We start from the raw sequence: 24,795 nt of genomic DNA, 5'->3' as shown, positions 1-24,795 counted from the left end.
ATGTTTCATGTATTTTGTGTATTTTGTGTTTTTATGACTGTTGGCAGATCAATTTCCCTCCTGGGATAAATAACGTTCTATCATATCGTATATCAAGGACAATCTCACCCCAGTCACTCCCTCTTCTCCCCTCATCCCCTTAGGCAAGAGGTGTAGAAGTGTGAGAACGCACACCTCCAGATTCGGGGACAATTTCTTCCCAACTGTTATGAGGCAACTGATCCACTCTACCAACAACTAGGAAGCAGTCCTGAGCAACCATCTACCTCATCGGAGACCATTGGACTCTTTAATCGGATTTTACTGGACTTTATCTTGCATTGAACGTTATTCCCTTGATCATGTTTCTGTACACTATGGATGGCTCGATTGTAATCATGTATTGTCTTTCCTCCAACCGGTTAGCACTGAACAAAGCTTTTTACTGTACCTCGGTAAAGGTGACAATAAACTAAAGTTCATCTTCAACTTCATGGACTGAGTGGGCTGAGAGATCTGTTTGCCTGTGCATGTCTTGACAACTTCTAGGAGCTATAAACAAGGTGTACCTTTCTCCTCAATTTTCCCCTCAGAGCACCTCTCTGTAACTTTCTGTTAATATTGTTGTAGACCGGTTGTCACATGATTGAACTTTTAATTAATTTAAGTATAGCCACAGTTATTGTTCATTCGCAAAATTACCACTGAATAAAAAATGGGAGTGAAGATGCTACCCATGCAGATTACTAAAAGGATATTTAATAAATTTTAACTTAAGATTGAAGGGATATTTGCATTCTCCTGGGTCTTGACTGACTTCACGATGAAGATGTTGCCAAGACCCGTGTGCCTGAGCCATAGGGAGAGGTTGAGCAGGCTAGGACTCCATTCCTTCGAGCGCAAGAGGATAAAGGGTGATCTTCTGGAGGTGTACAAAATCATGAGCGGAATAGATTGGGTAAACGCAGAGCCTCTTGCTCAGAGTAGGGAAATCGAGAATCAGAGGACATAGGTTAATTGGAACCCGAGGGGTAACTTTTTTACACACCGGGGGGGGTGGATGTATGGCAATAGCTGTCAGAAGAGGTACTTGAGGCATATACTATTGCAACATTTAGGAAGCATTTTAACAGGCACTTGAATAGGACAGGTTTAGAGGGTATTAGGCCAAATGCAGGCAGGTGTTAGTATAGATGCGACATGTTGGTCTGTGTGGGCAAGTTGGGCCAGAGAGCCTATTTCCACACTGTATGACCGCATGATTCGTTGGAGAGAGTATAGCACTGAACATTTTGCAATTCAAAAATAGTCATACATCCCAACAGGCTGGTGCTGGTGATTACTGTTGTCAGTGGAGGTTGAGGAATGGAAGGTTTATATCCGTATTGCACCATTGTGGTTCCCCAAAGTACTTTTCAGCTAACTAAGTGTACTTTTGGCCTGTAATTACTATTGTAATTTAGGTAATACAGCAGCCAATTTGCACATCACAAATTCTTTGCAAAAGCAAATGACACTGGCCAAATTATCTCTTTTAAGTGTGTTAATCTTTTCCTTCCACTTAAAACCCCTCAGTTTATTGCTCAATTTGTAGGTTTCTTGCACAGCATTCCTAACCAGAGTCTTGGATGACAGCTTCAGGAATAGGATCTGAACTTGCAAGCTTCTGTCCACAAGAGCAGACATGCTATCTGAGCCATGGCTGACTTCAAGACTTTACTTTAGACTTTAGAGATACAGCGCAGAAACAGGCCTGTCGACCCACCGAGTCCGGGCTGACCAGCAATCACCCCGTACACTAGCACTATCCTACACACTAGAGACAATGTACAATTTTACCAAAGCCAATTAACCTACAAACCTGTACGTCTTTGGAGTGTGGGAGGAAACCGGAGAACCCAGAGAAAACCCATGTGGTCACAGGGAGAATATGCAAACTCCGCACAGACAGTACCCATTGTCCAGATCAAACCCTTCCACAATTAATCACAAGGAGACTGTGAAGATAGCCGAGAAGATCTAATTGAAAAGACGGAGACAAAGCTGTTTGTAAATATTTTTGTTATTACTTTTTGACTAAAAGTCAAATGGTGATAATGAATAGCATTTTCTTGAAAGTTATGTTGCAGATTGGGTGTGAGGAAGAAATAATCAATTTTGTATTTTTGAGTAACATGCAGAATATTCTGATGCTGACAGTGTATGATAGTGTTGAATCATTTGTTTTAGCTGAAGCACAATGTAGACTTGTTGCAGGTGTCCCTGGCAAAAGACTGGCAGTCGAGTCAATAATTTGGATATATTCTGCACATGGTTGATAGAATGCACTGCACTACTGCTGCACAAAATTTGTAAGAGAAGTAGAGCAACGCTAACTAATGGCCTGTTTGATAATCTAGACATATGTGTTTTTGGATACAAGGAACTGCAGATGCAGGTTTACAAAAAAAGAAGACACAAAGTGCTGGAGTAACTCAGCGGGTCAGGCAGCATCTCTGGAGAACATGAAGAGGTGACATTTTGGTTCAGCACCCTTCTTCAGAGAGCTTTTGGAAGTCTTTTCCTCTTTCTTTCTCATTCAACTCAGTAAGACCTTAAGGAAAATAATGCTTATAATGAAACCATGTAAAATAAAATAGTAAATCTTTACCCATTATCTCATTCAAATTAGGTTTTGCAGCAATCATGTTGGATTAAGTGAACTATCACTGTCCCAATTACTGTATGCTAAATGCCATGTAGAAATGGAAATGCAGTGGATTGAGTTTCCTGCTGTTATCTCTTCAGCAGGCAGAATTTGCTTTTTCAGCCTATTTCCATACACCTTGCTGGCTGAAATCATTTTGACAACTGAATTGGCTGCAGCACAAAAGGCATAATTTGAACTGCGCAATATTCTGGATCTATCCCATTTAGCATAATGAATGCAGGAACCTTCTTGCTGCATTGGTTTAATGCATTTATGACAAAGAAATCCAGATTCTACTAGTTGACAACCATGTTGTGTCTGCAGATTTCCTGCAAAATGTTCCCTCCACAAATCTTGAGGATGTGGAATAACCTTTATCCATTTATCTGCAAATGAGCAGGGTGAAATTATAATTGCTTTTCCCTTCCCTTTTTCCTTCAGAAGGTGGTGATGAGGGGAAAGGTCAATATCCTGCTGCATCCTTTCGACACAGCCTTCTTCACTGTCCACAACTCCAGCAATTGTGATGTTGTCTGTAAACTTACAAAACGACCCACCCATCTCCATTTATATCTGAGTCATTTATATATATCATAAATATCAGAGATCTCAGCACAGATAGGTCAGCAGAATATTGTCCAGCCATATTAATGCCCTTCCACCACTATCTGTCTTCCATTCATAATCCAAACTAGTAGATCCCATGCTTCTTCATCCTCTGGATCAACCTACCATGAGGGATTTTGTCAAATGCCTAACTAAAATCCATGTAGATGATATCCCACTGCCCTATAGTCTTGAATCACCTTAGTCACCACTTCAACAAAACTCATTCAAGTTGGTTAAATATGACCTGCTGTGGTCAAAGCCGTACTGACTGTGCCTAACTTTCCAATTCCCTTCCAAATACAAGTAAATCCTACCCTGGAGGATCCTCTCTCCCCACCACTGATGTGAATGATGGGGAGGGCCCTGTTGGCCTATAATTTGCTGGATTATCTCCACTTCCCTTCTTGAACAAAGGGACAACACGGTTTACTCTTGAAGTACTCTAAATAACTTGTCACTAAATTCTACTCCTTGGAGTTTATGGAAGTCCCAAGGGACTGTTATTCTTGCAAGTGGTCACTCTTGATGAACACACAACATGAATTTGCCCAGCGGCAAGTTTTTCTGGTTGCTTTTAAGCATTGATGTATTGTAGCATTAGACTCGATTTTGCAATAAAGCCTCGAGCTAAACATGTTGCGGTCAATTTTGTAGCTTGAAGACGATTTAAAACCGTGAAGTATAGAAATGGTTCTTATGCTTTCACCTGATAAATAATTGGTTAACATTTCATAAATTCACAATGTAGCACAGTGGCACAACTGGTAAGAATTGGCACAACAAGGGGTGTATCAGTACCTTCCCAACAGAATTCTCACTGGAGTTTGTGATTTTTTCCTGTGACTGTGGGGTATCTTCTGGTTGCTCTGTCTTCTGAAGACATGCAGGTTGGCAAGTTATTTGCCCACTATAGGTAGCCTGTAGTTTGAGTAGTAGAAACAAAGAGATGTAGGTAGCTAAAAAAAAATGGGTTTGTGTAAATAGGGGTTAATGGTCAACATGGATGGACAGCGGTCAAAAGGCCTACTTTTATACTCTGATTTTATGATTCCACATTCCTGCCGAGGTTGAGACATTGAAATCCAATCATTTAATATTAAGGCTGGGAACAGAATTTCTAACATTATGTACTTAGCATAAAGCAAATGAACTGTTTGAAACTGTGTTTTGAAATAGTTGAGCTTGCATTTGTGCTAAGTCCAACACTTACGGCAAAGAAATGGCAGTTACCTTCAAAAAGTTTAATGTTATTTCTAATCCACTGGAGCATTAGTACAATGATGTAGGTAATTGTATATGATTGTAGGATTCCATTTACTAAGAAACGGCCACATGTCACTGACCTTTTGATTGGAAAGGAAACATACTACCACAAGAATTTAATGAAGTATTGAATTCAATATTTACAAGTGGAAATCATTGTTTCTGACTCCTAAATTGCCACAGCAAAGTGAGGCAGGAGTCTTAAGGATTGGACTGGGTGATAAGGGAAATAACCAGATCAAATATAAAGCTAATGTCAGTAAACATTACTGTGGAACTACTGGATTGTCATTATATTAAAAAACATCTAGTTCACTGATGCCCTTCAGGGAATGATATCTGTCATCCTTGTGTAGTAAGCTGGAAAATAATTAAAATGGATTGGGAGAATGAAAGGATATTAGTAAATTAGAACTCAAATTTTTAAAAGTGGACTGTGTGCACATATCATGATGTTATTAATCATATTTGTGCTTAACATTATTATAAATGTTTCTTAAATGGGATTAGCCAAATAGCTAATTACATTTATTTCGCCCCTCCTATCTCCCTCCACCTACATTCCTTCCTCTGGCTTCACAATTTACAACTCTTCAATCCTTCTGTCTCACACTTTTTATTATTTCATCTCTGGCCTTTGTCCAGCCATCTGCCCATCAAAAACCCTCCTGGCATGCGTTCACCTGCTACCTGCCACTCTTATCGAAACGTATAAAATTATTAAGGGGTTGGACACGTTAGAGGCAGGAAACATGTTCCCAATGTTGGGGGAGTCCAGAACCAGGGGCCACAGTTTAAGAATAAGGGGTAAGCCATTTAGAACAGAGATGAAGAAAAACTTTTTTAGTCAGAGAGTTGTGAATCTGTGGAATTCTCTGCCTCAGAGGGCAGTGGAGGCCAATTCTCTGAATACATTTAAGAGAGAGCTAGATAGAGCTCTTAAGGATAGCGGAGTCAGGGGGTATGGGGAGAAGGCAGGAACGGGGTACTGATTGAGAATGATCAGCCATGATCACATTGAATGGCGGTGCTGGCTCGAAGGGCCGAATGGCCTTCTCCTGCACCTATTTTCTATTGTCTATTGTCTATTGATTGAAATATCATTGATCCATGTGCTCCAGTAATGTTGCCTGACCCGCTGAGTTACTCCAGCAATTTGTCTTTTTTTTTTAGCTAAATAGCCGGTTGGAACAATTTGTTTTCAAATTGGTGAATTATTATTAAATTTGCTTGTTTTCCACCTCCCCTTCTCCAACCCCTGCCCCCGACCCCTCTGTTTCTCCCAAAGCGGGCAGTTGTTCAAGCAGCTGTCACTTGCGTGGTACTGAATGAACAGCTCCTCATGAGCTCAGTACTGGGAACAAGTGCACCACTATCTAAATCCACACAGATTGCACGTGAGTTGAATGTCAGCCTTTTATGGATTAGAACATATACTGCAGGAAACTATTACAGTGAATCAAGAAAGGACATATTTCATGCAAACATAGCTTTTGTTTTAGTGACTTTCATAGTTTTAATTGCAGTAGTTCATTTTTATATGACAGTTTTGTTTTGTTTTTCTAAACCATTATTGTATCTGCAGAAGAAATTATTTGCAGCATGTTGTTTTTGGATCAATAACGTATGTTTAGGACTTAATCAATCACCTGGGCACTGGATACTTTATCCAAACAATTGATACCAGATTACCAGTGTAAAAGAAATGTTCCATTTTTTTTTAACAGAATGACGAATTGTCATTGCATTTATCTTTAAGAACCGAATGCTTTTCAGAAAAATAACCATTTTGGATGGCTGAAAAAATATCTGCCCCAGATGAATGATACCTTGTGACAGAAGAACACAGAATATCCCTTATATTTCTTAAGATTAGGCAACCATCACCATTTTCAGATACTCAATGATAATGGACTCCATTATACATGTCCTTATGGCCTGTTAATGTTGAGGTTACTTGTTTCAGGATGAATATAAATTTTCATTCAGAACAGCTCCCATTAATGAATTTTGAACTACTTTAATGATGGAAAATAAAGACTAGAAATCAAACTGCACCATGAGTGCATAATAACACACCTCTGATGTAGGCAGGGAATTAAACAATAGGGCAGGACAGATCTACGAGCAGATTGAAACCTAGTAGAATAAAACAAGTCTGTAGTTGGAGTTATTTTTAGTCTGCAACACAATTGAACTAAATGTAAGTAGAATAAAAAGTGGCAATGTAATTGGAGCAAAAATCCAAGACAAAGCAGGAATATGTTGGAAGAACTCAGCAAGAGCTTTTTTGCATTGCAGTGAGTGGGAGATGTTGAGGAAAGAGAGGAGAATGCTTCTGTTTCATTGAAATGGAAAATACAGTTCTAAGGTGTGCAATTATAATTCCCAGTGAATTAACTTTGCTGAAATAGAAAGATTGATTTTCAAGATTGGTGGATCAAAACCTTGGTTGATAGACAAAATGCTGGAGTAACTCAGCAGGTCGTGGCATCCCTGGAGCAAAGAAATAGATGGCACCCAAAACGTCACCTTTTCCTTTTCTCCAGAGGACAGAGTTACTCCAGCGTTTTGTGTCTATCTGCGATGTAAACTAGCATCTGCAGCTCCTTCCGACACATCTTGGTTGACAGAGTTCATTTGTGGAGTGACCTTTACATTTGTTGGAAAACTATAACTCAAAAGATGTGATTATATTTTTCTGAAAAGAAACGAATGTTCTGTCTGAAGTCACCTTGCAATCCAAAGAGACAAAATTGAAATTGTACTCTTGTTTGCTGTTTGGATTTTATTTGCCTGCCATCCAGCCACACACTCTGCTAAAGTTCTATGCGAAGAATTAGAGCCTTCCTAGATTGGAATCAACATGAAAAATTGTAAGATAGCCAAACCTACCATTTTATTTGATCCTATAAGCAAACTAGAATGTTGTTCGGTTGGTAGGGTTGAGGGTGGTGCCGTATGTTGTGACTGTAACTAAGTCATTAGAAATTGAAAGCTGACAGATGCAAAGGTTCTTACCCCTGATTGTATTCATGAATTCTCATGAAGAATTTCTCAGTGGGCTCTCAACAAATTCAGAGTACTTCAAGTTTTTATACTCTTAAGAACAAAGATAACAATGCGTGAATCAATACAATTTCAGTGGGTGCAATGACATTTCAACAATTTGAGTCTGACAAATAGTTCTTTTAGAATTACATGTGGGAGCAAACTGTAACTGACAAGACATCACTGAATGTTCAAACACCTTTGCTGGGACAAAGTAAATCACATGGGTGCTCTAAACGTTTCAGAACAGAGAATTCTGGGTAAACAAATGTTCCAATTTTCGATAGAGCAAATACACTTCTGACTATATGTGCTAAGTGACAAAATATGTCTAATGTGGAGCTTCCTTGATCTCAGCCACAGTGGTACAAAATAATTTAGCTGAAGGTGTTTACTGCTTCGTTTGATGTTGGTAAATTAACGTAGCCCATTGTCTTGGGCTTGGCAGGAGAACGTCTCATGGTCATAGTTTGTAAACCATATTTCTTGAGCAACCTTCATCCAATTGTCGGCAGTAGCATGTGCTCTGTGGATACTAATTTATTTACGCAACTGTCCTTTGAATTTTAAAATGCATTTCTGCTTATAGTATACAGTTGTACAGGTTTTTAAAACAAAGTTTGGGCCTCTCTTGCATTAATGCCTATTATCCACATAATCCCATGATTCCTGAAAAATCTCTAACACACTGCACATTGTTAAATTATCTGTGTGCATAAACATAGTCTTCTGCAATGGATGTTTAAAATGTTATCTCCTCTGTGGTGTCTTGGCTTGGAACCAGTATTACATTGGAGAGTATCTTTGAGATAGGATTTGCTTGCATTTGGAAGAGAAAGAGGTAATTTGGGGCAGTCAGCTTGGCTTCAACCACAACTGGTTATGTCTTAGTAGTTTGATTTTTTTCTTTGAAGAGATAACAAAGGTGATTGGTAAGGGTAGTACAGTGGATGGTATCAACATGGATTTTAGTAAGGCATTTGATAAAGTCCATGGCAGGCTGATTAAGAGGGTTATGAGTGATTGGAACCATGGTGCTTTGGTAGTTTGGATTCAGAATGTTTATCCATGGATGATTCAAGAGTTACGTCAAGAATGCTTAATTGTCAAATGTACTGGAACATGGTGATGTGGGTCCTTGATGATGCTGGTTGGCTTTTTGAGGCAGTGCCTTCTCTAGATCCATTTGATGGTGCAGTACCCGTGATGAACCAGTCAGTATCCATCACTTTTTGTAATCACCTTCTTCCCTGGGTGTTCGAGTTGCCAAACCAGGCTGTTATGCAACTAGCCAATATGCTCTCTACTGTAGTTCAAAAGAGTATTCATTGATATTCCGAATCTCCTCCATCTTCAAAGGAACTAGAGGCGTTGATTGAAGCAGGATAGTGGCGGAAAGATGTTTATCATATCAAATTCTAGGCAATCCAGTTTAAAAATATCATTCATCATCAGAGTGTTTGAAGGAAAGCCAGCCTAAACCAAATGGGATGTGCCCTGACCTTCTCAGGAGAGGACAATTTTGAATATAGAACGAGAAAGGAGGCAAAGTGCTGGAGTAATTCAGCAGGTCAGCATCTCTGGAGAACATGGATAGGTGACGTTTTGGGTCGGGACCCTTCAGCTAGAATGAGATCTATGCTTAAAATCACAGCGCTGCTCCACCTGAAGGAAAGATGGGGGCAGAATGCAGAGTGGAACTGTTGGAGATTGGTGTTCATTGAAGGGAAACTAAACCCTTATTTTCATGTCCAATGGCACTCCAGCCCATCCAGTACATTTTTGTTCTAAGCCCATTCTAAATGTGTTCATGCAGCTGATGACCTGTTGAATTGATCTTGACAAGTAATAATGGCAACTCTTAAGGGAAAGCAGAAAGAATCATCTAATGCACTTTGAATTATTTATCATTTCAATGCTGCATTGCAAATAAAGATAACTAAATGTTACATTTTTATCGAGGCAAAGAATTTCCATGCTGTTCTGCTGTTTGATGTAGGCGTTGGCTTTTGTTTACATTTTTACATTGTTTAGCTATCCTATTCATTTCAATTTGTTTTAATGTTACCACTCTTGCAAGCACAAAAGAAAGGTGACATCTATTTATATACATATTACTAAAACTCGTTTGTTTGTTTGTTTGATCATGCCTTATTTTTGTGCCCCCGTCACACGATAGCATGACAAAATTAGGACAACCTTACTCACCTCTGTCCTGGGGTCACCTTAATGCAAGTTTCATTCAAATTGGTCTTATATTTTTAAAGTTATATACATTTTAATGTTAAAAAATTACCTTTTAAACTGATGCTGGCAGTGTTCAGCGTTTGACGTCCCAATGGGACCCGCCCGTGCGATGTGAGTGGTGGCCAATGAGGGAGGGGGGGTCCACGATGACCGCTGGGGGTGAGACCTGCCTGAGTGACGGGAGTAGCGGCCAATGAGTGGGGGGGACTGCTGAGCCGACGATCTGCCGCTAACTCAACCACTCCATCCCCCCTGAATCCCCCTTCCTTCCCTCCTCCCCCACTCCATCCCCCCTCAACTCCCCTCCTCCCCTCCACCCACTCACCCAGGGAAACTCACCCAGGGAAGGAGGGGGTCTGAGGGGGGATGAAGTGGGGGAGAGGAGAGGAGGAGGGTTCAGGGGGGATAGAGTGGGTGTTTGGGGGGGGATGGAGTGGGTGAGTGAGGGGGGGAGGAGTGGGAGATAAGGGGGGAGGAGTGGGAGATAAGGGGGGTTGAGGGAGGATGGAGTGGGTGACTAGGGGGGAGGAGGGGAAGGGGAGGGGAGGGTGCTAGACCAATGGAGGAGAGGTTCGGGGGGTTGAGGGGGGATGGAGTGGGTGAGGGGAGGGGGTTGAGGGGAGGGGGGATAAGGGGGGTTGAGGAGGGATGGAGTGGGTGAGAGGGGGGTTGAGGGGGGTGAGGTGAGGGGGGAGTGGGTGAGTGGGGGATAAGGGGGTTGAGGGGAGGGATAACGGGGTTGAGGGGGGGTGAAGTGGGTGAGTGGGAGAGGGGTGGGGAGGGGGGGAGTGGGGGAGGAGAGGGTGCTGGACCAATGCAGGTTTGGGCCCAACGGGTCAACTTGTTTGCAATAAAATTGTACTCTCTTTTGCTGTGTGCTTCTGTGTACTTGAGATCTGTGACTTGGGATTTTTAATACAATACAATACAATACAATATATCTTTATTGTCATTGTACAGGGGTACAACGAGATTGGGAATGCGCCTCCCATATGATGCAATAATTTAATTAGCTAGTCAGTATTAAATTAAACAACCCAATGAAACAAATTGTAACAGTTTTAAAACAGAATAAAGTGCAAGTGACCATCCGGCTCAGCAGGACCGGTTCATAGCAGCTATGGCCCTGGGGATGAAGCTGTTCCTGAGTCTGGAGGTGCGGGCGTAGAAAGCCTTGTATCGTCTGCCCAATGGTAGAAGTTCGAACAGACTGTTGCAGGGGTGTGAAGAGTCTTTGTGAATGCTGGTGGCTTTTCTGAGCTATCGTGTGTTGTAGATGCCCTCCAAGGCTGGTAGCTGTGTTCCGATGGTCCTCTGAGCTCTATGGACTACCCGCTGAAGAGCTTTCCTCTCTGCCTCCGTGCAGCTGAGGTACCACACAGGGATGCTATGTGTTAGGATGCTCTCTATGGTGCAGCGGTAGAATGTCGGCAGCAGCTGTTGGGGTAGACCAGACTTCAGTGTTCTTAGGTAGAACAGTCGTTGCTGTGCCTTCTTGACCAGTGCAGCAGTGTTATTGGACCATGTTAGGTCCTCCGAAATGTGAGTGCCCAGAAACTTGAAGCTGGACACTCTCTTCAAGGAAAAATGGCTGTGGCGATGCAAACTATTGCAACTGCTACACTCCACGAATATCTGTGTCTCTTGATACTATTACACAGTTGTTAGTTTCTGACAACATTGAAATTAAGGACACAAGCTTGAATTTGATATTGCCTCTCATGTTAATGGTAAGGCAATTGCTTCATCATCAATGAAGTGCTTGAGGATGTAGTCATTGTAATAAGTAAATACAGCTGTTAATCATATTCATCAGTAAGATAGATTACAAAATAATCTCTTACAATGTTGTTTATTGAAGGAACAATGTTGATTTGGAATGCAAGATGTTACCATTTGGATTACCAATTGGTACCAAATTACTATTTGGATTGTTCACTCAATTTGAGATGACATTCTCATGACTCCTTTGAACAACATTGGACTGTGAAGAACAACAGTCCAAATCACTTAAACACTTAACTTCCCTTCCTATTCTCATACCCCTACTGACCTTGTCTGTAGGAAAGGACTGCAGATGCTGGTTTAAACCGAAGGTAGACACAAAAATCTGGAGCAACTCAGTGGGTCAGGCAGCATCTCTGAAGAAAAGGGATGGGTGATGTTTCGGGTTGAGAGCCTTCTTCAGACTGAGAGTAAGGGGCAAGGGGAATAAGAGATATCGATGGTGATATAAAGAGGCATAGAACAGATGAATGAAAGATATGAAAAAAAGTAACGATGATCAAGGAAACGATACATTGTTGGGTGTGGGCTGGGTGGATATAGGTGGAGACAGGAAGATAGAGGGAGATCTGGGAAGGAGGAGGGGACGGGAGGGACAGAGGAACTATCTAAAGTAAACTTTAGATTTACTTTAAAGATTTAAAGTAAACTAAAGACTTTCTGGAAACTTCTAATATAGATTTTTCTTTTCTTGAACTTCTGTTCAGTTTTTAATTCTCCTTGATTCAGCTGTGACGCAGTCCATACATTGTTGACCTGCTCTTAAAATAAATGTAATCCAACACTTTTAAATATCATTGTGCAAATGTGAGTGCAATATGAAATGATAATTGATGCTTGCGTCATTTAATTTCCCCTTAGAAAGTGTTTTACCTTTATCTTTGCCTATGCCACCCACTCTCTTTTGCCTTTTCATTCATTCAGTCCAACTTAAAAAATATATAATGTTTATCAGAAATGAGATATGACAACACTTGAGTTATAAAATAAGTTGTGCATTTATGCAGAATAAATGACTTGATCTCAGTGGACAGGAGCTATATTATACCAGCATGAAAGAGCATTTGTATTCTCTTAAGTGACCTATTGGTTCATAGCAATTCAACTGAATATCCCATTGAATGATGCAGGGATGGGTTTGTTTTATGAAATAGTTCCCCAAGGGCTTTTGATCGCTCGGTATTATGAGCACAATGCAACGACAACAGAGTGCCCTTTTCAGTCCAAATTACATGAAGAACAAGACACAATTTTATTGCACTAAGTGCATCTTCATAGAGTAGCAAAAGTAATTTTGTTACCTTGTCAATATTGGGGCAACTTGCTCTGAAAACACAAATTGCACATCTGTAACTCCGAGATTGGATGTGGTGAGCAGTTTTTATTACCCACTGTGGCTGTTGCCTGGTTGAGAGACTGACAGCTTCATGGATGGCAAATGTTTGTGCGAGTTTGAAAAGTTAAAATGTTCTTGCTTCTAATTTTTTCCTAAATCAATAATTTCTGGAAGTATTGTCTGTTCCCAAACAGTCTGGAGCATTTAAACACCACTGGGACAATTGGTCTTCTTCAGAAACATGATACTGCATCCTATTATTTGGTAATACTCAACTCAAATACCTCTCATGGGAACATGGATATTGCATTGGTTAGTTTCCATTGTTATTCACTAGAATGGACATTGTGTATAGCTCTGAAGCCCTACCACTGGGTTTTTATTGACCCTATTACCACTCTCACTTCAGCAATTCAACAGATTGGATCATGTCAAAAAGCCTTCGGAATAATACTTGCAAAAGCATGTTTCCATCATCAGACTCTTTGGGATGGGTGGAGGGGAGGTTGTGGGGTGAAGTCTGATATTTCCCCACCTATGATGTTTTGAATGTTGGCAATGTGAGGTCTCAGCATCTGAATACCTGGGCAATGATAATGGAGTGAGTGACATTCTGGTCTGATGCTGTTCAGACTATCCAGGAGAATCAAATAATTCCAAAATGGAGGTAAAACTACCAACAACAAAGGAGCATTCAGGGTCTGCCACAAAGATTACTCAAAAGGCCTCCTTACCCTTGATGTGAATACCCTCGACTCCGTCAAACAAACACTATTGAGTCCAGCCTTGCCACCACCACTGACTGCCGTTGAAAAAAATTATGTCAATTGAAAAACGGCAACGTTTTGGTTTTGGAAACAGGCACTACTCCTGTCAAAGTTCTAAATTACGGTGGGGAGAAAAATTTCCTCCTTATGTCCTATATCTGGGAAGAATGGAGCATGCCAGTGGACCTCAGAGGTAGAAGAATTATGGTTATCTTCATAAAAGAAGACCAGTCTACTTGTAATAACCTAGGGGTTTCCCTCGTTAGAAAAAGGGGTTGCCATGGTTCTTCTCAACCATCAGTGGTTCTCAACCCTGTAGCTTAAGATCTACTTGCCAAACCATATGTGGATTCAGCATTTTTGCAGAGCTACATTGGACACGATCTTCTCTACAACTCTAAAGGAATTGAGGTAATCATCATCAACCATTATATATACTCTTCTTTGGACCTCATGGACGACTGCAATGCCAACTATATTGATCTCCTGGACCACCGTGATCCCTGTCTTCTTTTACACTTCTGAGCCTTGGACAGTGAAAAGTGCCACCACTGCTCTCTCTACAAAATCCTAAAATCCAATGACTGGATAAGAATTCTTTCCCAGGCCCGCATTCCCAGTGGCAAAGCTCTAATTGAACTCCAGGAGCTTATATGGTTATCCCCCATTAATGGTGATCTCAGACATTCCACTCGTATCTAGATCATGACTAGAGCTTACCAGAAGGACAGAGGAAGTAATTTAAATATGTTCTCAAAACTTCCATGCAAAATCATTCCCACCAATGTCTGGGAACTCCAGCCAGGGCAGCTTCAAGTGGGGAAAGAGCATTTGAGATGTGCATGGGAACATGGAGTGCATGCACATTGAAACTCGAAGGAACAGCAGGAGTTTGCCACCTCACTATCCTCCTGCCTGGTCAAGCATCGGTTGTCTTATCTGTAGGACAATCTGAATCTTGCATTGACCCCATCAGCTTAGAAGCCACAGCACTGGTTTGAATATCGAGTAATCTTCGAGTCTGAGGCATAGCCGAAGAAGAAAAAGCCGAAAGAACGTTCTGTGCAGCCAAGCAGTCGTGAATTATCAGGTAGTTTCTACATAAATAGTTATGTAGCTATAGTTGGATCAGTTATCATGAACAGTTATATATTGTCTCTGAATTGTCTTTCAATATTTAAAGTTGGGGTATTTCTCAACTGTGGAATGGAAGATGGGGACTGCCTTTGGAAGGTGCATGACTAATCAGAAAGTTAAGAGTTTGGCTTGCGTGATCCACTGAATTGATGGTAAATATACTCGAATATCACTCGTGCCATCCATTATCTGTATACTGGATTATGACTTGGATGGAGATAGACATTCTTTCATTATTTCTGGGCCAATCGACTGTATTATGTAAAAGCTTTCATCATTAAAACTACAATGATTGATTTCCAAGCAGGAAATAGCGAACTGCTTTACCATTATAAAAATAGTATTCTCAGGGAAAACCTTAGATAATGTGTTAAACAATTCCTGTATTTATGAACGATTGATACAGCATGGAAACAGGCCCTTTGGCCCACTGAGTCCATGCCAACCATTGATCAATCGTTTGCTCTGTTTGTATGACATCCCACTTTCTCATCCATTCCCTGCATACTGGGGACAATTTACAGAGACCAATTAACCTACAGAAATGCATGTCTTTGGGATGTGGGGGGAAAATAGAGCACCCAGAAGCAATCCATGCAGTGACAGGGAGAACATGCAAACTCTGCATGGACAACACCCGAAGTCAAGGTCAAACTTGGGACTCTTGTGCCGTGATGCAGCAGCTCTACCAGCTGTACTTTCCATGCCACCCAATGTTCTGATGATAGGTCAGTGACATGAAACATTGACGCTATTTTTATCCCCATAGGCGATACCTGACCCGCTCCCCAGAACATTTCCAACATTTTGTTTTCAGATTTCTCAGCAATTGTAGCATTTTGCTTTTGGATAAAATAAGCCATCTGAAGACACACACCATTTTCCCTCCATAGAATGCCTGGTCTGCTGAGTTCCTCCAGCGCTTTGTGTTTTTGATCACTTTTGAGGCATATCCTACAATTGCAGGGATTCGAAGATAGACACAAAATGCTGGAGTAACTCAGTGGGACAGGCAGCATCTCTGATTAGAAGGAATGGGTGACGTTTCGGGTCGAGACCCTTCTTCAGACACTTCAGACACTTCTCGACCCGAAACGTCACCCATTTCTTCTGTCCAGAGATGCTGCCTGTCCTGTTGTTACTCCAGCATTTTGTGTCTATTTTCGGTGAAAACCAGCTTCTGCAGTTCCTTCAGACAAATTGCAGAGATTCACTAGATTCTCACATTTTGAACCCTTCATCCAAATATCTTTTGAGGAACCAGGAAGAATGAAAGATGATGCCCTTTTCCATACATTGCTTCAAAAGAGGGAACACAAAAATATGAATGCCTTGGTAAATAACAGGAAAAAAAATTGCTGGAGGAACTCAACAAGTCAAGCAGCATCAGTGGAGGCAAAGGAATGGTTGATATTTTAAGTTGATACCCTACATCAGGACTAATGTCTTCACTGATGCTGCATGACTCAATGAGTTTTTGCAGCAATTTTTTGTTTGCTCCCGATTACAGCAGCTGCAGTCTGTTGTGTCTCAGTTATCTTTGCAGCTTTAAATTGAACCAGTTGGCCTCCACTAAGTGCAATGATGCATGGACCGACTGTTAAAATTGAAATGATTCCTGGATCTGAAATGAATGGATGAAGACAATTTACAAACTTGCTCCCTGTGAAAAGTAGAACCTGTTCTTGTAATTTGAACCAAACTCATTCTGTTAACGAGAACAAAAGCTGTGATGTGAAAGAATGGAGTCGGATGTTTTTGTTTCAGCACATATTAAATCAGTAGAAAGTTCTTAGTGAGGCAGATTCTTCCCATGACGATCTTTTGGCTTGGTGTGGTCTAATTATGTCTTCCTGTTCATTTGAAGGTTCAGTTCTCGGCTCCTGTTCCAACACTACATCACAGATCTTAGAACTATCACAATCACCTCTGCTTATTAAAAGAAAACCACCAATTATTGTGTGGGCACCGTGCGGTCCAATATAAGGCTTAGATAATGAGCAGCATATTCCATGAATTTCTCCATAAAGATTTGATCAATGGAATCTTCATAGCAAAAATCTAATGCAAGAAATACAGTTGGCAGTAATTTGAGGGCAGCAATTAGATTGACAGTCATTGAACCATAGACTTTGTTCCTTTCCAGTAGGTGACTCAGACTGTGGACATGGATTATTAAGAGTTCTGCTGTGTACTGGAAGGTGAGGATCTTTCTTCTCTTACCACACATCTCATTACAAGCTCACACAATATTGGGGCTAAATGCTGCCTCCTCTATGTCAGCGTTGTAAATTCATGAACCAATCATTTGTGAATTGATTATAAAAGCTAAAAGCTCTAACTTGTTAATTATAAGGCAATTTTGGTCTGGTAACCGGATTTGAGTCACAATAGTTCATGAAGATTTGCCAGTCATGAACACCTAAGCAGAGATTGCATGTCCTGTATGGACTTTTCTTCCTGTGACCATGTTGGCTGCCTCCCACATCTCAAAGGTGTGCCAGTAGATTAATTGGCTATTGTAAATTGCCCTCATTGTAGGTGGGTGGCAGAAGAATCGAGGGAGAGTTGATGCCCATATGTGGACCGACTGTTAAAATTGAAATGATTCCTGGATCTGAAATGAATGGATGAAGACACCACTATCAGATCTGCCTCCACCACTACCTCTGGCAATGCGTTCCAGGCCCCTACCACTCTCTGTGCAAATAAAAACTTGGCCGTCCATCTCCATTAAACTTTCCACCTTCACCTTATAGCTATGCCCTCTAGTGTTGGATATTTCAACCCTGGGGAAAAAGGTTCTGACTGTCTACCTTATCTATGACTCATAATTGTACACACTTCTATCAAGTCTCCCTCAACCTCCAAGTTCCAGAGCTTGATCTGTGAAACAGGTGAAATAATATGAAATAATATGAAAAAATGCAATTAATTCAAATGTTAATATGTATTAAACAGCATATTTTTGTGCACTTACCTTTTCAGTCCAAACAGATGACCCCATTCAACTGAATGGCTGGTGCAAAGCTTAGGGTCCAGATATGAGGTGTACTGATCCCACAACTCAGTATTATTGAGTTCCAAGTCTGGTACATTTTGCGCTGGTATCTGACCCCGTAAGAATTTCTGACTCCTGCACAGCTGCCCAGAGACCTTGTTCAATATTGACCTCTGATATTATCTGTGAGGATTTTGCACGATCTCCATCTCATCACTTGGATTTCCTCCTTTGCTTCGGTTGCCTTTCACATGCCAGAGACATGTGGGTTAGAGGGCTAATTGGCCACTTCAAATTGTTCCAGTGTTGAATTTGCAAGGGGGTCAGAGAAAAAAGTGCTAAGATTAGTGCTGAGGTGCACCTGATGATTGAGGGGCTTTCTGGGCATTGACAGTTACACCCTAGGTTCTGACTATCTAACCTTTCTGTGTCTCGCATAGGTTGAGGAAATACCTGATGGGTCTCTAAAATTTTGAATCTTTTTTCTAGGGTAGAAATGGCAAAGCCCAGAGCAGAGCTTTAAGGTTAGAGGGGGGCAGTTTAAAGGAGATGTGCAAGGCAAGTTTCTCATAGTGAGTGGTGGGTACCGGGAACACCCTGCCAGAATGGGTGGTGGGCACAGATAAGGTAGTGGTGTTTCATAGGCTTTTAGATCGACACATGGATATGGATATTAACTTGGAGTCATGTTCGGCACAAACATTGAGGACCGAAGGGCTCAACCCTGTGCTGTACTCTTCTATGTTTTGTGAATGTACTCAGTAACTGAACCTCTCAGGTTTCCTCTAGGAGAGCAAATTCCAAAATTTTACAAGCCTTCGGATGAAGGAATTGCTTTTTAGCGCCATTCGTAGTGACCAACCTCTTATTTGGAGACTATAGCCCCTGGTTTTAGACACCACAGCCATCGAAAACCTCTATCTCTGCATCTGCTGTCAAGTTTTCAAAGAATTGTGTATGTTTCTCCTTGCCTGACAGCACTTCTTGCCCTCCATCCCAAGAATCATTCTGGTATATCTTTGTAGTGAAAACATAACAAACAATTCTTTATGCATCACTCCCACATGACTGTCAGAGTTCCATTTGTGATGAACAAATATCTTGAATTAAGGGCCTGTCCCACTTAGGTGATTTTAAGGCGACTGCCGGCGACTAGGCTATCGCCGACAGTGCGCCGAGGTGTCGCGGGCATGATCATGAGGAGTCTTCAAAGAATCGTAGTGAATCTCGTCACGTCGCTTTGAAATTAACCATTGAAATTTCTCGGCGACAGCTGGCTTGTCGCCAGGTATCATTGCTTATTGCGGGCGCTGTCACATGTTCCCAGGTTTGCTAGGTTGTCACAGATGCATTTAGAAGCACGTAATATTAAATTAAGTAAAGTCATTTGAAGATACCATAAAATACTTGTGTTTAACCAATTTATTTACCGTCAGGTAGATTTGAGTCAGTTTGACGGTCAGGTAAGCGTGGGAATTTTGCGATGTTTATGGCCATCAGCGATTACTTTTAAAGTAGGCTCCCAACCCAGATATGCAACCCAGAAACCAGATATGCATCTCCCGTACATTTTCAAAGAATGCCCACACTCTGCAAAAAAATCCATTTATTCACGTTTAAAGTAAATTTCTTAATGCTGCTATTAGTAAACTGGAAATCAATCCAGTTAATGCCTTGTTACCGTGAAGCTTGGTTTTTAAGTAACCCGGGCAAGATGTTACATTTCAAAACTCTCAAGTAATTACAGACTTGTCAGTGATTTCAGCGAAAATTAGGTCGCTGGAGAAGCATTGATAAGCGTGGGAATTTTGCGATGTTTCAGAAGACGGTGCAATCTCTTAGCCAGGGGCATTGTCGTGGTCATTGTCGTAGGGTAAAATAAAAATTTGGCAATCTGCTACGACTTTGACAATCGCCGGCAGTCGCCTAAAAAATCGCCTAAGTGGGACAGGCCCATGGGATAAAAATAATGTCCAGAAAAATTTCAATATCCTTCATACATTTTCCTGGAAGTATGTTATGTGGAGGGAGGAAAAAGGTACCACGGTTACACAACAATATTTGGTGTTCATTGGTTCAACGTCCAGATCTGCTTAGCTTTATTGTTGCAATCTTTCCTGTTTTTTTGCATTTCACTAGTATTTGGATACAACAGGTTTTTGAAGAAGGGATTAATTTAATTTTTTAATAGATTACAAGGACATTTTGTTTGTGATGCTCACCACAGCATTTTGTTCTTCCTTTCTCCTGAAATGTGTGAACATTCCGTTGAAGTCCGTTTGTTCTCTTCGTCTGGTGCTTATCTCTGTTTTTCCGGTTTCCCTGGATCTAAGAGATGTGGAATTTTTCATACCTGCCACTATTCCTGCTGCAAGACTTGGGAATTTAGCCATCTGCACACAGTGGACTGCTTGATTGTAACCATGTATAGTCTTTTCACTGAGCGTATATCACGCAATACAAAGCTTTTCACTGTGCTACGGTACGCGTGACAGTAATAAAATGAACATTAATAGTTGATTGCTGGTTGATTTTCATTCCAAAATTTCACCCTTTGAGTGTAGAAATGTATTTTCATCTCCACATGGAGTTACTGACCTCTTAGCTAAAGTGTGGAGATTTTGGCTTAGAAATCCCAGCCAGGGGATGCATCATTCCTGCACCCAATTTTGTTTTAGTACGATAATCTTTTCTTCTTTGAACATCTTGTGAGTGTGGGCCGAGCCTGCTTAACCTTTCCTCGCAGAGTATTCCCCCCCCCCTCCCCCCCCCTCCCCCCCTCCCTCTGAGTAATCAATCCAGTAAATGTTAGAAAGAGCTGCTGCTTCGCAGCTCCAGCGAACCAGGTTCAATCCTGATCCCTGCTGCTATTTACTTTCAGATGCTTGTAATGTGGGAGTGCTTTGAGGTCTTCTCTGCTACATCTACATCTACTTAACTCAAAAATGGCCATATGGGTGGAGTCTAAAAACAGAAAGGAGCCGATCAGAGAGAGATGCAAAAGTAATAGTGTTATAGTAGCAGGGAAATTCAGAGTGCTGAGAATTAACTGGGTTGCCTTTTAAATTGTGTCTGGGAGAGCGACCTCGAAAACAAATTACTCTAAATCGCAACATCAATATAGACCTCCAAGAGAGAATAGACACAGTTCGAAGAAATGGCAGATCTGCTATTGCAAGAGTGAGAAAGCACAAAAAGGCATCAAAGCAAAGACAAAAACACAAACTGCTTTAGTCTTTTGTGTTTTGCACAAGATTCCAACATCTGCAGTTTCTTGCATCAACAAAGCAGAAACAACAGTTATGTAGTGCGAGAGTTCTTCCCCCTCTCTGCAACTTAAAACCCACTCGTCTTCTCAATTATCCTTCGTCCCACCGAGTCCACGCTGACCATCGATCACCCGTTCGCACTAGTTCCATGTCATTCTACTTCCTCATCCACTTCCTACATGCTAGGGGCAATTTTTACAGAGGCCAATTAACAAACAAGCTCGCACGTCTTTGGGATATGGGAGAAAACCAGAGCACCCGGGGGAAACTCAAGCAGTCACTGGGAGATTGTGGAAACTCCACGCAGACACCACCCGAGGTCAGGGTTGAACCCGGGTCACGGGTGCTGCGCTCTGCACTCTGTGCACTGTTACTGAAGAAGAACATCGTTCACTGATGGTATCATTGCTGTTCTTTAACGATTGGGAGATTCTCCTCATGGTCACTAACTAGAAAATGCATATAGGCAAATATATGAAAGCAGAAACTTTTTTTGTGAGGAGTGTGTTGTTTTGGAGAAAAATCAGGACAAATTGCATTGTACAAATCAGTTACACAGAACAAAATATCAAATGACGTTGCAAGGAATAAATATTTTTAAAGAAATGTCAAAATTCAGAGAATAGTGGCCTATTGATCGTCAGTTTGTACGAAGCTGAACTCTTTGCAACGAGAACATGTAACATTTTTAATGACTTTTCCATATTGTGCCTTAAGCTGCTTGCAGTCATGTGAAATTATATTACTTCTTTCCTCATGTGTCTTCTCATCTGCATTAATCACATCTTTCAAGACTGACTTATCTTGATTACAAAATTGTAAGGGTTGCCCATGTCAAAAATGTGACAATAGCTTATTATCGCCGAAACGCTCTCTTATTGCATTAGTCTTGCTGGCCAACCAGCCGTGGGTTCAGTTAATAGTTAGCGCTAATGGGAAACCCCCAAATTACATGTTTTTCAGTATAATTATGTAATATATTACAAAAGGTATATTGTGCTTGTGAAAAAACACATCATAAGGTTCATTTTGTTCTTGATTTTGGTGTTTGAACTGTAAACTATCCAGTTTTCTCCTTGAATTGGGCACCAGGGTTGTACAAAGCTTGACAGATGGCATGGAGGATTGTAACTGGAGTCCTTGTGCTCATTTTGCTTATGCTGTAAATTCATCACACGATAAACAACTCAATGCTTCACATCACGAGACATGGAAGTAAGAGAGGAAATGAATTTTATTTATTTAATTTAATGAAAAGACAGTTTAATTCTATAGACATTTTAATTGTGTTTAAGCAAATAAGGCTTGGGTTCAAGTCTGGTTTGGATACTGTCCAAGATAAGATCATAAGATATAGGAATTAGGTCATATGGCCCATTGATTCTACTCCATCATTCGATAATTGCTGATCTATTTTTTTCCTCTCAATCCCCATTTCCCTGCCTTCTTCCCATACCCTTTGATTACTCCCCTAATGTTGTTATGGCAGACCTAAATCCATATTCCTCTACATAACTTTTGGCTAAGTAACCAAAATGAGGAATTGATTAGGGGATAGAAAGAATTGTGCAATTTGTGTTGTGTATTTTTTGTGCTGCTGTGTTACACCATATAACTGGCTGGCCCTGAACATTGGGCATAGAAATTGAGACGTTATGTTGCAGTTGTCCAAGATGTTGGTGAGGCTGCATTTGGATTATTGCGTTCAGTTCTGATAACCCACTTCAAGAATCCAGACTTGAATCTAACTACACATACATCGAAGGTGCCAAATAGGATGAGCTTTGATGAGCAAGGACGAGTTAGGCCTAAAGGACTGTTTCTGTGCTGTAAGCCTTTGACTGGTGCTTTCTACTTGCCAGTGATTCATGTTGCAGGTGAAGCATTTTGCTTTAAACAGTTATTAAGCACTAGATCGTGATTTGTTTTTGATATTTGGAATATTTTAACCAGAAAATGAAAGTTGTAGTTTGTGTATTTTAAACATCTCTGCAAAGTAAATTGGGAATTATGATTATTTGAAAGGATAGGCCAATATTGTTGGGTGGAAATGTGATTATTGCATACTCTCATTGTTTCTATACAGCAGGTAGCACTTTGAATACTTTTGATTTCAATCTCTTGTTTTCTGCCCCTGCTACAGATGAACCTGTGAAAGATGTACTTTTTATAATATGAGCGGGCAGTTTTCAATATTCTGCAGTAGACGTGGAATCTTAAAGTAGTTTGCATGAGACGAGCTATTATTTGCAGATCTTTTCACTACACTTCAAGCTCATGCCCAATTTATAGTTGGTGAAGAAGCAGAGAGATGCGGTGACAGTTGCGAGAGAAAGTTAGGAATACGAACGCGTGTTGATGCAGTGAGGTGAGCTGAGGCTTTCCTTCCATCGGCTGGAAAATCCACTAACTGGCACAAAGACACAAACAGGCCAAATGTTAGTGTATTGACAAATTGTTGGCGATATTTACGTCAAGGAACTTGAAGCTTCCAACCATCTCTACACCAGCACCATTGTTGTTGATTGGGAGCAAGTAATCTGCCATGTTTCTGGAAGACAATACTACAAATTGTGATGAAGATAGTCACAAAATGCTGGAGAAACTCAGCGGGACTGGCAGCATCCCTGGACAGACGGAATGGGTGACTTTTCGGGTCGAGACCCTTCAGGCATGAAGTATCTCATCCCGAAACGTCACCCATTCCTTCTCTCCAGAGATACTGCCTGCCCTGCTGAGTTACTCCAGTATTTTGTGTCTATCTTCGGTGTAAACCAGCAACTGCAGTTCCTTCTTACTACAAATTGTGATGATAAGGCAGCAGAATGGATTCGAGTGACAAGATCAGCCACATTCGTCTGGAATTGCATCCTAATGGTTACTTCTATTGCCATGAATTTCTTTCTTGTCTGCTGAAAAGGGCTCAAATTGTTGCTTCAATGTTATCTTGCAATCAGCTGGTTACTGCATGTGGTTTGGGCTCTGGACTGGTTGCAATGGAAAGAAGGAAATGGGCATTCTTGCTCCATGATGGGCTGTGAATATGACCTGATCAACGGTGGGAATTTGTTGATTATTATTTAACCATAATAACTGCTCATAATTCTCTGGGTCTCCCTTGTCAGATTTCTATATGCATTCCAATCTGAGGTATCATAAATTTTACAATTGAGCAGATTTCCAAAGATTTTATTAACAATTTACCTGCTACCTACTATTACCCCAGGCAGCAATTTAAAATGCCTCCACAGATGTGCGAGGAACTCATCTGTTTTTTTTATTTAGCTCCTGGATTTTATTTTTGGATTTTCAATGTTTTATCGTTCCTCTGTCTATCAATGTTAGTTATTGTGAAGCAACATCGCAGCTGTACAATGTTGCACTCCTTTGTGGAGTATTGGTATTTTTCGCAGCTGGGTTAAGCTGTTGAATTATGCAAGAAGCAGCCGTATATTTTAGTGTTCCACTGAGAAAATTGGAATTTAACTTTGGTGCAAAGAGGAAGATGAGAGCTTGTTCAGGGGTATAATAGAACAGGCAATTTTAGAGATAACAGGTGTGTGGTTGAGCAATTCTGCAGACTTCCACAGATATTTTCACATGCCGTTGAAATGGTTTAGAAAGCGTGATATCCCACCCTTCTTATGACTTATCCATGTGAA

The 24,795-nt window shown here is 40.9% G+C and overlaps 1 protein-coding gene across 3 annotated transcripts in view; it reads left to right on the top strand.

The window, feature by feature from the left end:
* Nucleotides 1–24,795, top strand: part of tsnare1 (T-SNARE Domain Containing 1) — a 574,772-nt gene that overhangs the window by 48,186 nt on the left and 501,791 nt on the right. The window contains exon 1 of one of the 3 annotated variants that reach the window (XM_078398601.1): nt 5,847–5,937. The exons of 1 other annotated variant lie outside the window; for it this stretch is intronic. The gene's annotated coding sequence lies outside the window, so the exon portion shown is untranslated. Of the gene's footprint in view, nt 1–5,846; nt 5,938–17,024; nt 17,065–24,795 lie in introns of those variants that run through there. One more of the 3 variants, XM_078398600.1, reaches the window with a different exon arrangement.

The sequence above is a fragment of the Rhinoraja longicauda genome, chromosome 4 (assembly GCF_053455715.1).
Source record: "Rhinoraja longicauda isolate Sanriku21f chromosome 4, sRhiLon1.1, whole genome shotgun sequence".
NCBI lineage: Eukaryota > Metazoa > Chordata > Chondrichthyes > Rajiformes > Arhynchobatidae > Rhinoraja > Rhinoraja longicauda.
This window is presented reverse-complemented; position numbering and strand designations above follow the sequence as displayed.